Below are 13,701 nucleotides of genomic sequence, written 5' to 3'. Positions count from 1 at the left end.
AGCGGTATTGCAGCTTTAGAGGAAGAAGCAAGAATTGAAAAGAAATGGCTTTTAGAGAAAGACAATAAGCAGCTATCTCAGCTAGAAAAACCAAGGTAGGGGAAATCATCAAGTAAAATTCTGATTCATCATTTTTCAAATGTACCACATTTTCCAGTGTAGAATGCTATTACAAATTTTGATTATTGTAATTTGGGCCAGATTAGGAGAGAGGGAGTTGTGGGATGAAGGGTAGTGTGTGCCTGGGCATTTTTAGTGCCTTAGGCTGCCTGACATTTTAATTATACTCATCAGGTAATCTTCTAACCTTAATTTGATTTCTCAAGTAAACTTTTCAATGGGAAAAGGATATCCTCTACAGCAAATGCATCAGAACCAGATCAGCCCTGGATAAAATTATTAAATTACTAAATGGGCAAAGTTGACAATCAAGATGTAGTTTCGGGGCAAGAGTCTTACTTGAAAGAGCTTGCTGACAGCCTTACCCATCAGCACATTGTGAAACTGTCATTTTGTACTGGGTGTTCACATGACATTGCTAGATAACTGAGAATAAAATATATAACCATGGTCTTTTTTTATTAATTAATTTATTTTTAAATTTTGGCTGTGTTGGGTCTTCGTTGCTGTGCGCGGGCTTTCTCTAGTTGCAGCAAGTGAAGGCTACTCTTCGTTGCAGTGCGCGGGCTTCTCATTTCGGTGGCTTCTCTTGTTACAGAGCACGGGCTCTAGGTGTGAAGGCTTCAGTAGTTGTGGCACGCAGGCTCAGTGGTTATGGCTTGAGGGCTGTAGAGTGCAGGCTCAGTTGTTGTGATGCACGGGCTTAGTTGCTCCGCGGCATGTGGGATCTTCCTGGACCAGGGCTCCAACCAGTGTCCCCTGCATTGGCAGGCGGATTCTTCACCACTGCACCACCAGGGAAGTCCCTAACTGTGGTCTTTTTTTTTAGAAATTGACATTTTAAAAAATAAATTTATTTATTTTATTTACTTATTTTTGTGCTGGGTCTTCGTTGTAGCACTCGGGCTTTTCATTGCGGTGGCTTGTTGCGGAGCACGGGCTCTAGGCGGACGGGGTTCAGTAGTTGTGGCACGTGGGCTCAGTAGTTGTGGCTTGTGGGCTCTAGAGTGCAGGCTCAGTAGTTGTGGCACACGGGCTTAGTTGCTCCGCAGCATGTGGGATCTTCCCAAATCAGGGCTCGAACCTGTGTCCCCTGAATTGGCAGGTGGACTCCCAGCCACTGTGCCACCAGGGAAGTCCCTAACCATGGTCTTTTAATATAAACAATCGAGAATGTTGGACTTTATTTTCCCCAGATAGGTTTGTATTTTAATACAATTATTACCAAACAGTTCTACAGGATGTTATGAGATATTTATTGAAAAATAATCAATGCTAATTATACAGCCATCTTTCAGTATCCATGGAGGATTGATTCCAGGATCCCCCTTGGATATCAAATCCACAGATGCTCAAGTACCTTATATAACATGGCACAGTATTTACATATAACCTATGCACATCCTCCCATATACTTTAAATCATCTCTAGACTACTTATAATACCTAATACAATGTAAATGCCATGTAAATAGTTATAAATATAATGTAAATGCTATGTAAATAGTTGACAGTCCACAGCAAATTCAAAGTGTTGCTTGTTGAAACTTTCTGGAATTTTTTTTTCCCGAATATTTTCCATCTACAATTGGTTGAATCCAAGGATGCAGAACCAGTGGATACAGAGAGCCAACTATATTTTTCATCTAAAATTTATTTTTAAATATATCTAAGAAAAACACTATGCTCTTTTATATAGTTGTTAGTATAACTGCCTTTAGAAAATTCTGTGCCTACCTGAAAACTTTAGGAAATCCCAGGATTCTCTAAAGCATAATAATGGGAGACACATGGAAGCCTAAGCAATCATTGAGCTGATATATGTTGTCTATTTAATAATCATTGGTTTATGTTATTAGGTATCTTATTTCAAAATATATTTATGATATTTTTCACTTAATAAAGTTGTTTTATCTACTTTGTTTGGAGGTTGTTCTAATATAACGTTTTAAATATATGTGAGTGAAGTTTTTATCATTTCTTGCAGCAACTAATTCATCTATGGATTCATATTTTGCTGTCTATGTGTGGTAAGCTGAATAATGGTTCCCCCAAAGATGCCCACATCCTAATTCCCAGAACCTGCGAATATTTTCCTTTACGTGGCAAAATGGACTTAGCATATGTGGTTAAATTAAGGCTGTTGAGAAGCAGAGATTATCCTGGGTTATCTGGGCCTGGCCTAGTCATATAGGTCTTTATAAGAGGGAGGCAGGAGAGTCAGAGTCAGAGAATGAGATGGAAGCAGAGGTCAGAGTAATCTGAGAAAGGGTCTATCATCAATTCTCGGCCTTTTGGCTAAGATCAAGTGTAGAAAGGGTCTATGAGCCAAGGAATGCAGGCAGCCTCTAGAAGCTAAAAAAGGCATGGAAACTGATTCTCTCCTAAAGCCTCCAGAAGGAATGCAGCCCTGCCAACTCATTTTAGACTTTCAACCTCCAGAACCATAAGATAATAAATTTGTGTTGTTTTAGGCCACTCAGTCTATGGTAATTTGAAACAGAAGGAATAGAAAACTTATAAAATATGTTATTTGAGCACAATATTGTATTATTGCCAGTACATGATAATTTAAAAAGTGTTCATTATAAAATAAATTTGCGAGATGGACAAGAGCCCATATTATAGTGTTTTCATATCAATAATTAGACAATTATAATAACTAGGATTGTTGAACTCTAAATAACTACTTATTGGTGGCAGCAATACATTAATTATTAAATTATTTATTTAATTTATTTAACATTAATTTATAAATTAAGCTACAAATCTTTATAGCGAGCAATGTATGTTATCAACAATGAAAAACATATATGGACCCCCTACTGAATACCAGGCATTACCCTAGAAGCTAGCAGTTAACAGGACAGAAATGGTGCCTTGCCTTGTGGAGGTGACAGTCTAGCAGAGGAGATAGGCATATATACTAATTAGAGTCATGGCAGGTATTATGAGAATCTACCATGGGTAGTGTACCTAACCTAGTCTGGGTGGTCAGGAAGGATTTATCTATGAATGATGTTTAAACAGGGACCTAAAAGATGACTTGGAATTGGCCAGGAGGGAAGATGAGGGAGGGGAAAAGGTCTCAGAAAGCTGGGATGTAAAAGCCCAGCAGCAGTAAAGAATTCAAGGCATTTGAAGAACTAAAAATAAAAACAGTGAAGGCTTTTCAATTCAGGGTAGTTGAGATCTTCCCCACACCACTTCCCTCAAAAATAAAAAGGAGGGAAAAAAACCCAGAAACACAAATTTCATCTTTATTGAACTGGTAATCATCCCAAACTACAATGCATGAAAATGGAAAATGGATGGAGGGTGATAAAGGACTTAGCAGACCCAAGCAAGTTCACGTCTAAGTGGTGGGGAAGACAAAACCAAGGAGAAGCAAGGCAGGTCACCAGAAGGGACCCTGGAAAGACTCAGGAATTGGAAGCAGGTAAGACACAGGAGGAAATTAGAGGAGCGGAGATGGAAGGAGTGTAGTGTTGAAAAGAGAGATTTGTTTGAAAATGTGTTTAAGAAGTGGTCAGATCCCCAGGTCCCGACTCCACCTGATATAATCAGGCTACTACTTTTACCTGCATGTGAAACAAGAAATGCCACCTCTGGAGAAAGTAAGTCTGAGGAGTTCTAGATGTGGGAACATCGGCATACATCAGAATGGGAGTGAGATGTCTTACTGAATAGAGAGGAATTAAGTCTGAATCTGAAAATGAGACACCCAGGCCTCTTCTCTTGCTCACATACAGAACTTCACAGCCAAGTTCTACTCTCAAGCAGAAAATAAAGTGTGCTTCTCAGGAAAAATTAACCATGCCAGAGAAAAGAGCCCTGACATTTAGGGGACCCATAGGAAAAGCCTACGGTGAATCCCTTCAATTGACAAAACTCAAACACACACTCGGAGCATCCAATCAGCTTTTAGGACTTTACTCTTAAAATATAAGTGGACAAAAATCATCAGATACTTCAACATAAAAAAATTTAAAACCTTCAACATGTGAGAATCAGGGGGGAGAGGAATCACAGGAAATAGAGACAATGCAAGGAACATAAAAATACTTCAAAGAAAGCATAGTATCAGAAAAATATATCCATGGAACAAGAACAGGATGCTAAAAGAAGAAATAACCTAAGAGCAAGAAAGAGCAACTGGAAATAAAAATACTGTAATAATTAAAATTCAGTAAAAATTTATATACTGAAAGATAAAGACAAAGAAATCCTCAAAGTAGAATGGCCTTGGAAATTGTTACAGGTCTGAAGGAATCATGAGAACATTTTGCAAGCTAACTGATCTCTGTTTTACAATTGGTATTATAGGGAGATAAAATGGTGGGCAGATGGGGAGCACTACCGTAGATTAAAAGAGGCTAAAGAAATAAAACAACCAAATGCGATATGTGAACTTTGGATCCTAGTTTAAAAAAAAAAAAAAAAGGCTATAAAAAAGTGTTCTAAGGTCCTTGCATTGTCCAAGGAGAGGTAAAAATATAAATTTAAATTTGTTATACTTAGAGAGTTATACTTTTTATATGATATAAAATTAGATATATGTGATTATTGGCCTCATTTCTTTACCCTGCATCCACATCTCTGCCATGGCTTCATGAGCCTGGGGCAGGAGTGACAGTGTGCTAGTTTTAAACCTACGCCCGAAGAAGCCTGATGTGTTTCTGCTTTGCCCTTTCGCACCTCTGCCATCTCCATGGGAAGAGTTTTCCCTGGGTAACTGCTGCCCTTCAGACTGAACATCAGAAAGAGTGCAAAACAAAAGACAGCAAAACATCAACAGGCTAGAATTAGATTCTTTTTTTACCCTGCCTTTCTCCCAGAGAAAGAGAATTAGCGCTTCTTTATTCCACTCCCTATTTTCCAAATTTACTAAAGGAGCATAAATTAGTTTCATTCTCAGAAAGAAAAAAGTTACTAAAGAAATGAAATCATGAATTCTTTTTGCAGAGTAATGCATATTTGTTTCTCCCAAGAAATGAATTTATCAGAGTGCCTTGCACACAGTGGATGGGCAATAAATATTTGTAGAATGAAAAAAGGAACTCCCTTAACTCACCTCTCCTGGCTTCTGCTGCGATTCTCTTTGTTCTTAGCCTTTCTCTCCCTTCTAAGACTAGCTTCCTCCCTCTCCCACTCCCAGTTTCTCTCTCCCTTTCTGATTCTTCCTTCTCCTTCCCTACCTCTTTGTCATTCTCTCTTTTCCTTCTCCCTAACTCTAATTTTCTCCTCCTATACTTCTCTCCTTTCCTTTTTCCTTCCCCCTTTTTTCTTTTTAGTTTGATATTGCCTCCCCCTTTCGTTTTTCTCTCCTTTCCCCTTCTCCTTAACTGGGATTTCTCCTTCTTAGCTAGACGTAATAAATAGTTATTTATTATGTTTATTGAAAGTGTATTATTTATAGAAATTTATCCTGTTTTTAGCATTTAAATAATTTTAAAATATATCTGTATGTGTACTTAATTTTTAGGAGCTATTTTAATAACACATTAAAAACTAAATTAAGTTGCTTTTTAATTATGTGTGACTCTCCTTTGACTTTTCAGTGGTTCAGTGGCTCTGGGTAGAAGAGTTTCACCACCCTTATTTTTATTTATTTATTTTTTTTCCTTTTTTGGCTGCATTGGGTCTTCATTGCTATGCGCCATATTTCTCTAGTTGCGGCGAGCGGGGGCTACTCTTCATTGCGGTGTGCGGGCTTCTCACTGCGGTGGCTTCTCTTGTTGCAGAGCACAGGCTCTAGGCAGCGGGCTTCAGTAGTTGCGGCTCGTGGGCTCTAGAGTGCAGGCTCAGTAGTTGTGGCGCACGGGCTTAGTTGCTTTGTGGCGCGTGGGATCTTCCCAGACCAGGGCTCGAACCCGTGTCCCCTGCATTGGCAGGTGGATACTTAACTACTGTGCCACCAGGGAAGCCCCAACCACCCTTATTTTATACCTTTTCAAAAAAGGAAATGTTCGGGATTTCCCTGGCAGTCCAGTGGTTAGGACTCTGCACTCTCACTGCCGAGGGTCTGGGAACAAAAATCCCGCAAGCCATGCAGAGCGGCCCCCCAAAATAAACCTTAAAAAAAAAAAGAAATGTCCTCCAGTGACCTTCAAATCTTCAAAAGTCTCCTTACTTGGACAGACAATATTTTCACATGTAACCAAGGTCATCTTTCGGAACTTTTGGAACCTAGGCCAAATTCCACTTCCTGATCCACCTTCCCATATATATTTCTCTCCAAGTAGAATCAGTTTACAATGAGCATTTTGGGCAAACTTGAAAGAAAATAAATCACAATCATGCGTTGGTCACTGATCCTCTTAAGACCTTAGATTCCTTCTCATCAAGTGAAAACCTTGGCACTGATGATTTCTAAGGCCCCTTTCACATTTGGCATTTCATGACTGAATCCTAAAGAATGGAATTTCTAAAAGGGAAACATGAGGCCCAAAGGGCGGATTTTCTAAGGAATCCTAGAATTTCAAAGCTTGAAATTGCTCTCTTCAACCTTGTTTATATATTACCATCATGTGATTAAAAATCAAAGAGCAGCTAAGGAAGGACTCAGTAATTCCTAATAATTCCTTCCAGATCCAGCCTAGGAAAGAGAGAGAGAGAGAGAGAGAGAGAGAGAGAGAGAGAGAGAGAGAGAGAGAGAGTGTGTGTGTGTGTGTGTGTGTGTGTGTGTGTTTGCAACCTCTTAAGAATTAGAATCTATGAGGGTACTTACGGTACCGTTAAAAAAAAAAGGGCTAAGAGGGGCTTCCCTGGTGGCGCAGTGGTTGAAAGTCCGCCTGCCGATGCAGGGCACACGGGTTCGTGCCCCGTTCCGGGAGGATCCCACGTGCCGCGGAGCGGCTAGGCTCGTGAGCCATGGCCGCTGAGCCTGCAAGTCAGCCTGTGCTCCGCAACGGAAGAGGCCACAACAGTGAGAGGCCCGCGTACAACAAAAAAAAAAAAAAAAAAAAAAGCGCTAAGAAAAGGACATATTTGACAGAGAACCAAATGTCCCCTTAAGAAAAGATGTTAAATTCTCTTTAAAATAATAACTATTGTTGTCAATTATTATGAATAAAAGGAGGAAATACTGAAAATATCTTGTCACTATAAAATATTTTTATTTTCATTCAAACTGCATCGTAAATGCTAAGGAGGGCTTCCCTGGTGACGCAGTGGTTGAGAGTCCGCCTGCTGATGCGGGGGACGCGGGCTCGTGCCCTGGTCCGGGAAGATCCCACATGCTGTGGAGCGGCTGGGCCCGTGAGCCATGGCCGCTGAGCTTGTGCGTCCGGAGCCTGTGCTCCACAACGGGAGAGGCCACAACAGTGAGAGGCCCGCATACCGCAAAAAAAAAAAAAAAAAAAAAAAAAGTCATAAATGCTAAGGAAACCTATATATATATATATTATTGGAGTATAATTGCTCTACAATGTTGTGTTAGTTTCTGCTGTACAATGAATTGAATCAGCTATATGTATACCTATACCTCCTCCCTCTTGGACCTCCCTCCCACCCCCGCCATCCCACCCATCTAGGTCATCACAGAGCACCAAGCTGAGCTTCCTGTGCTTTATAGCATGTTCCTGCTAGCTATCTATTTTACGCATGGTAGTGTATAAACCAGTATATTTTGATATACAAACAATTTACAATTGACATTAAGGAGGTCAATTTTATCTCACAAAAAAGTCTTTCGGTGTTCCTTTTAAAGATAATGTTGGTTTGGATGGAGTGTGTATATAACATTAATACTAATAGAGCCTTAAAATTTTCTAGTGCTTTGAGGTTATAAAATACTTTCGTATACACTTTGATTATGTTTTCTTCCTTCCACAACCTCATGGCAGAGGTAGGTCAGTTATCTTACAGACTGGGAAACCCAAGCTTATGGGTGACTTGCTCAGTTAGTAACTGGTGGAATGACCTCAAACTGAGGTCATCTGGCTCTTTTTCCAATGTTTTGTTCTTTGTTTTTTCACCACGTCATACTGCCTTATGAATCTGATGCCACTTCATGTTTCTGTACTTCCTTTTCATGTACCTTGTACATTCACAAATATTGACTTATTTCCAGGTAGGCGTCACAACTCCAAATAAGCAAGAACAGTTTGTTTGGGCTCCTTGTCGACAAGCAGAAGAAACCTTTCTGAATTTGCCTAGTTCCTATTATTTATCTTATTGTTTATCTGTTTGTTTTTCATTACAAAGTTTCTCAGAGAGCAAAGGTAAGGGGCCAGCACACATGCTTTGGTAAACAGATTTTGGTTTTTTTTCAGTTATTGAAAGTTTGGCGAAAGGAGGAAGTGTGATTTGAGCAAAGTAAAAGAACCTGGAGGTTTTATGTGTTGGCTCAGTGGGTGACTGGAATCTGTTTTGTGAGCCTAAATGTCACTGGTTCAAATCCTAGTTTGAAGAATGTATATTTTGGGGCTTGTCTTTTTGTTTGCTTTTTCAAATGCAGTTGTTGGGTTTTTTAAATATTTATTTATTTATTTATTTATTTGTGCTGGGTCTTTTAGTTGTGGCAGGTGGGCTCCTTAGTTGTGGAATGCAAAAACTCTTAGTTGCAGCATGCATGTGGGATCTAGTTCCCCTACCAGGGATCCAACTCAGGCCCCCTGCATTAGGATTGCAGAGTCTTAGCCACTGCACCACCAGGAAAGTCCCTCAAATGCAGTTTATTTAAAACACATGTAAGGGTAACAAAAAAAAAGAAAACTTCCCAGCATTCTCAGTATTGGGTTCAAGAATGAGACTTGTGGGGACTTCCCTGGTGGTCCGGTGGTTAAGAATCCACCTTCCAATGAAGGGGACGTGGGTTTGACCCCTGGTAGGGGAACTAAAATCCCACATGCTGCGGGGCAACTAAGCCCGCGGGCCTCAAATACTGAACCCTCTGAAGCCCACACACTGCAACAAAGAGGCTACGTGCCACAATGAAAGACCCCGCATGTCACAACTAAGACCTGACACAGCCAAATAAATAAATTTAAAAAGAAAAAGAATGAAACTTGTGTGTTCGTAAACAGGGGCACTGTGAGTGGTCAGAGCTGGTGCACCAGACTGGAAGGTCAGAGTCTGTTTGTAAACTGATAACAAGAGTAATGAGAGATGAACCTATCATCAGTTTACACACGGCCTCTGCGGAAGCCCGGGCTAACATGTACATTTTCTGACTCCCCATTCTGAACCCCACAGGACTTCTATTTACAGAGGTTTATTTGATTCTTGAATCTCAAGTTGAGCATTCTATTCTATGTACTTTTAAAAAGTCATAGAGGGACTTCCCTGGTGGCACAGTGGTTAAGAATCTGCCTGCCAATGCAGGGGACATGGGTTCGAGCCCTAGTCCGGGAAGATCCCACATGCCGTGGAGCAACTAAGCCCATGAGCCACAACTACTGAGCCTGTGCTCTAGAGCCCGTGTGCCGCAACTACTGAAGCCCACGCGCCTAGAGCCCGTGCTCCGCAACAACTGAAGCCCACGCGCCTAGAGCCCGTGCTCCGCAACAAGAGAAGCCACTGCAATGAGAAGCCCGTGCACTGCAACCAAGAGTAGTCCCCACTCTCTGCAACTAGAGAAAGCCCATGCAGCAACGAAGACCCAATGCAGCCAAAAATAAATAAATAAATAATAAAATTTAAAAAAAAATTCATAGAATTCTGAGATGAATTGTCTTGGCGTGTGGGTGGGAAAGGAGGGAGTTCATGCCCCCAACAAAATCTCAATGGGAAATGTTAATAGATTACTCTCCTGACAGTTATTGGAATTTAACAATTAAGCTTCAAGAAATTGTTTTAGTATCCTTACCTTTCATCACTCCATTTTACCCCTTTTCTCTAACACTCAAAATATACTCTACTACCGACATGTCCATTACCTTCTAAAAAAAGGACAATATCTAAATAAAATTCCCCCATTATATTACAATGTGGAATATCTTTCAAAAGTTTTTTAAAGCATTTATTTTTCTTTTTAAAGTAATTTAACCTTAATATTGATATTTTCCCAGGAAACCAAATGGATACATTTGCAAATAGCTCAGTGTGAAGAAAATATATTTCAGCTCTTGGGTAGGACTGGCCTCTAGCTCCAAACTTTTTCTTTAAAAAAATTTTTTAGCACAAAAAAACCCACAGACACAGGAGACAACACAAAGAAAATGTTTGCCTTAATCACTTATTCTAAGGCAAACACCCTTGTAACTACCACCAGGTCAGAAACAACTTCCCTACCTACCCTTGGAAGCCCCTTCTGTAGTCACTTCCCAGTCACAACTGTTTCACCACCAACAACGGCAGCGAATAAGTAACCATTATCCTAACCTTTACAGTAAACATTTCACTTCCTTTCTCTTACATGGTTTTACCACCCAAATGTTCTCCCATAGACAGAATAGTTTCCTCCCTACACACATATATACACTTTTTAAAAACTTGAGATATCTTTTGTCTTTTTTTTTAACTTTACAATTTTTCTCCTGAAGAAAAGAGGCCTTTTGACCTGTAGAGTCTCCCGCAGTCAGGACTTTGCAGATTGCGTGATCACGGTGCAGTTCAACATGTCCCTCTGTTCTCTGTTTCCTACGAATTGGCAGCTGGATCTCAAGCCTAGACCCGATTTAGGTTCGATCCCTGTAGCAGCATTTTAGGTGGTAGTGTGGTCTTCCCTCAGGAGGCACATAATGTCTAGTTCTCTCTTTTTATGATCTTAGGAGCTGTTGATGCATAATGCCTATATCTATTAATTCACAGGGGTTTGCAAAAGTGCGATATTCTCTTTTTTACTTAATAGTGGAATATTTTGATGTAGATTCACTTCCCCTTATCTCCTATTTGGTTACCCAAATAACCAAACTTAACATTTTTAAGTTCCCTTAGAGGAGAGATCCTGCAATCATCATCTATGTAACTCTCTTGGGGTCCTACACCTTTGGACTGTGGCTATATGTTTGTTGAATTTGCAGATGAAACAATCCCCATAAATGAGACTAAAAGGCATAGTGAAGTTTTATGTAAAGCAGATGTACATTAATAAGGATTTAGTAGAAAATTCCAGCCACTAGAAACTTAAAATTCTTGCTTCTCTGGTTGATTATGTACTCAAGGTCCAGTCTGTTTCCTGCTGGTCATAAAGCTTTGTGACTTTCATGAAGAGATTGTTGATGAAGGTGAACTGATGAAAGTGAAGTGAAAAAGATTCTTGTGAATCTACTTTGGGTCAATATACGGAGTTCTGGCCCCTCTCTAAAAAGTCAAAAATTAAATAATTTACATCTGTATTTATATTTCATCTATATTTGAGCACAATTTTGGACTTCCAAACAAAAGTGATTATTCTTTCAAAAAGTCTCATTTGATATGTCTGCAGTGATCTAGAGATTATACAACCTAAAGCATTTAAAAAATTGTTTTTGCAAATGTAATTATTTTGAGAGAGTTCAAAAATCTTGGGATTTTGGGGTTGTTTTTATATTTACTACATATGAAGTAGTACGCAGAAAGGATAATTCATTTTTTATATGATAATTGATAATAGCTATTACTTTTAAAATATTTTCATTCTAAATCAACCTTAAATTAGTTGGTTTGTGTTAACAGTTGATAACATTTAAGGTGACACCTGGAAGTGCTCAGTTCACCTGGAAGCAATTAGGTGGAGCTGGCGGGCAAGAACTTTGGGGTCAGATGGTCTGAGTTCTCAGCCCACCAGCACCACTTAGTAGTTTAATGACCTTAGTTACTTTACTTGTTTATGTCTTGTTTTCCTCATTTGTGAATCTGAGTAGTAAAATCTATCTCCCAGGTGTCAACCAAAAAATAATGCAGGAGGCTGCAGATAAGAAAAGTTTATTTGGGGTCTTAAGAATTGCAGCTGGGGAGACACAGATTTGGGTAACCCCAAAGGAGTGTTCCTGGGAAGAAAAAGAATCGGGCTTACAAAGACAAAAAGCCACGAGGTTGTTAAAAGTTGCCTTGTGAGAATTGTGATTGACTCTGACTCGAGTCATACAATATTTGTCCTTAAGGAATCATGAGGGTTTTTTTTGTTTTTTGTTTTTTTTTTTTTGGCGGTACGCGGACCCCTCACTGTTTTGGCCTTTCCTGTTGCGGAGCACAGGCTCCGGACGCGCAGGCTCAACGGCCATGGCTCACGGGCCCAGCGGGATCCTCCCGGACCAGGGCACGAACCCGTGTCCCCTGCATTGGCAGGCAGACTCTCAACCACTGCGCCACCAGGGCAAGCCCCCAACTTCATTTTGATTTTCCTTTCACACAGGGCTGTTGAGAAATTTAAGTCACGTGAAATATTGGGAAAAGTGCTTTGTAATATTTACTGGTAGTAGATGTTATATTTAAGGAACTTAAATAACACAGTTAATCAAATAAACTGAATTGGCTATTATGACAATTGAAAATTTCAGGCCTCCCAATTTGACATTAGAGAGGTTTCAGCTCCAGGGACTTCCCTGGTGGTCTGGTGGGTAAGACTCCACACTCCCAATGCAGGGGGCCCAAGTTTGATCCCTGGTTAGGGAATTAGATCCTACATGCCTGCTGCAACTAAGAGTTTGCATGCTAGAACACGTATGATCATCATCCCACATGCCACAGCTAAGACCCGGCACAGAGAAAATAAATAAATATTTTTAAAAATAATAATAAAGAAAGGTTTCAGTTCTAGATACATCTGAGAGATTCAGATTTTGGAGATGCATTAAATTAGAAATAAAATGGTAAAAATCAGCATACACCTCTGCTTTCTGTGACTCTACATTTTTCATACTCCATCTGCTTGATGTCTACCCAAAAAAAGTACCAGGACTAATATGCTATTCATTATATGAGATTAGCGACAAGAATAGAACCATTTAGTCTTAACGACTGATTAAAAGACACAGTAGTTAGCCTAATTCTCCAACGTTGGGGCCAGATTTTTATATATTACAAATCTGCAGAGAGAAACCCTTCCAGAAAGGAAGCATTTGTTTCAAGAACTGTCTTGCATGAACATCAGAAAAGTTTTTTCTTCCTTTGGAGTCAGAGGACGTAACGTTGTACTTTATAGAAATGGAAATAAAGGCATTAGTTTGAATAATTATATTACTTTGGTTGTAAAATTTGGATCCTATAACACATTCAAATTGGTTTATATTTAGTTTTACTATTGAACACTGTGACAGAGACGACGCTGTGTTCATCAAATCTTTTTTCTTGTTCATTTTCCCTCAGCACACAGGAAGTTATACCTCCTAGCCTTCTTAGAGTCAAGTCAGGTTTGGCCGGGTGACTAGTTCAGGCCAATGAAACATCAGCAGAAGTGAAAGGTCCACATCCAGAAGAGGCAAAGAAAAGCCCTTGCAGGATTCTCCAGTCTAGCTCTTCTGGCATCCCTGATGTGAAACCTCGTGTTGGGTTGGCAGAGCCAGAAATGGAAGCAGCTGGGAATGCTGTGTCACCACGTGAAGGTGAGCTGCCCTGTAGAGTCACCTGACCTATTAGTGACCTACAGGTGACTAGTGCAGCACCTAGCCCATCCTGATTCAAACACAGTACTGGATGTTTTAGTCATTGTAAGTGA

At 39.9% G+C, this 13,701-nt stretch overlaps 1 long non-coding RNA gene across 1 annotated transcript in view; it reads left to right on the top strand.

Moving 5' to 3' along the window:
• Positions 1-13,641, top strand: part of LOC307193036 — a 63,694-nt gene extending 50,053 nt beyond the window's left edge. Inside the window, exon 3 of the long non-coding RNA XR_013830208.1 lies at positions 13,353-13,641. This is a non-coding gene — a long non-coding RNA (uncharacterized lncRNA). The remainder of the gene's footprint in view (positions 1-13,352) is intronic.
• Positions 13,642-13,701: the final 60 nt, after the last annotated feature.

The sequence above is a fragment of the Stenella coeruleoalba genome (assembly GCF_951394435.1).
Source record: "Stenella coeruleoalba genome assembly, chromosome: 10".
Classification (NCBI taxonomy): domain Eukaryota; kingdom Metazoa; phylum Chordata; class Mammalia; order Artiodactyla; family Delphinidae; genus Stenella; species Stenella coeruleoalba.
The sequence above is the reverse complement of the archived record's forward strand: the minus strand, read 5'-3'. Positions and strand labels throughout refer to the sequence as shown.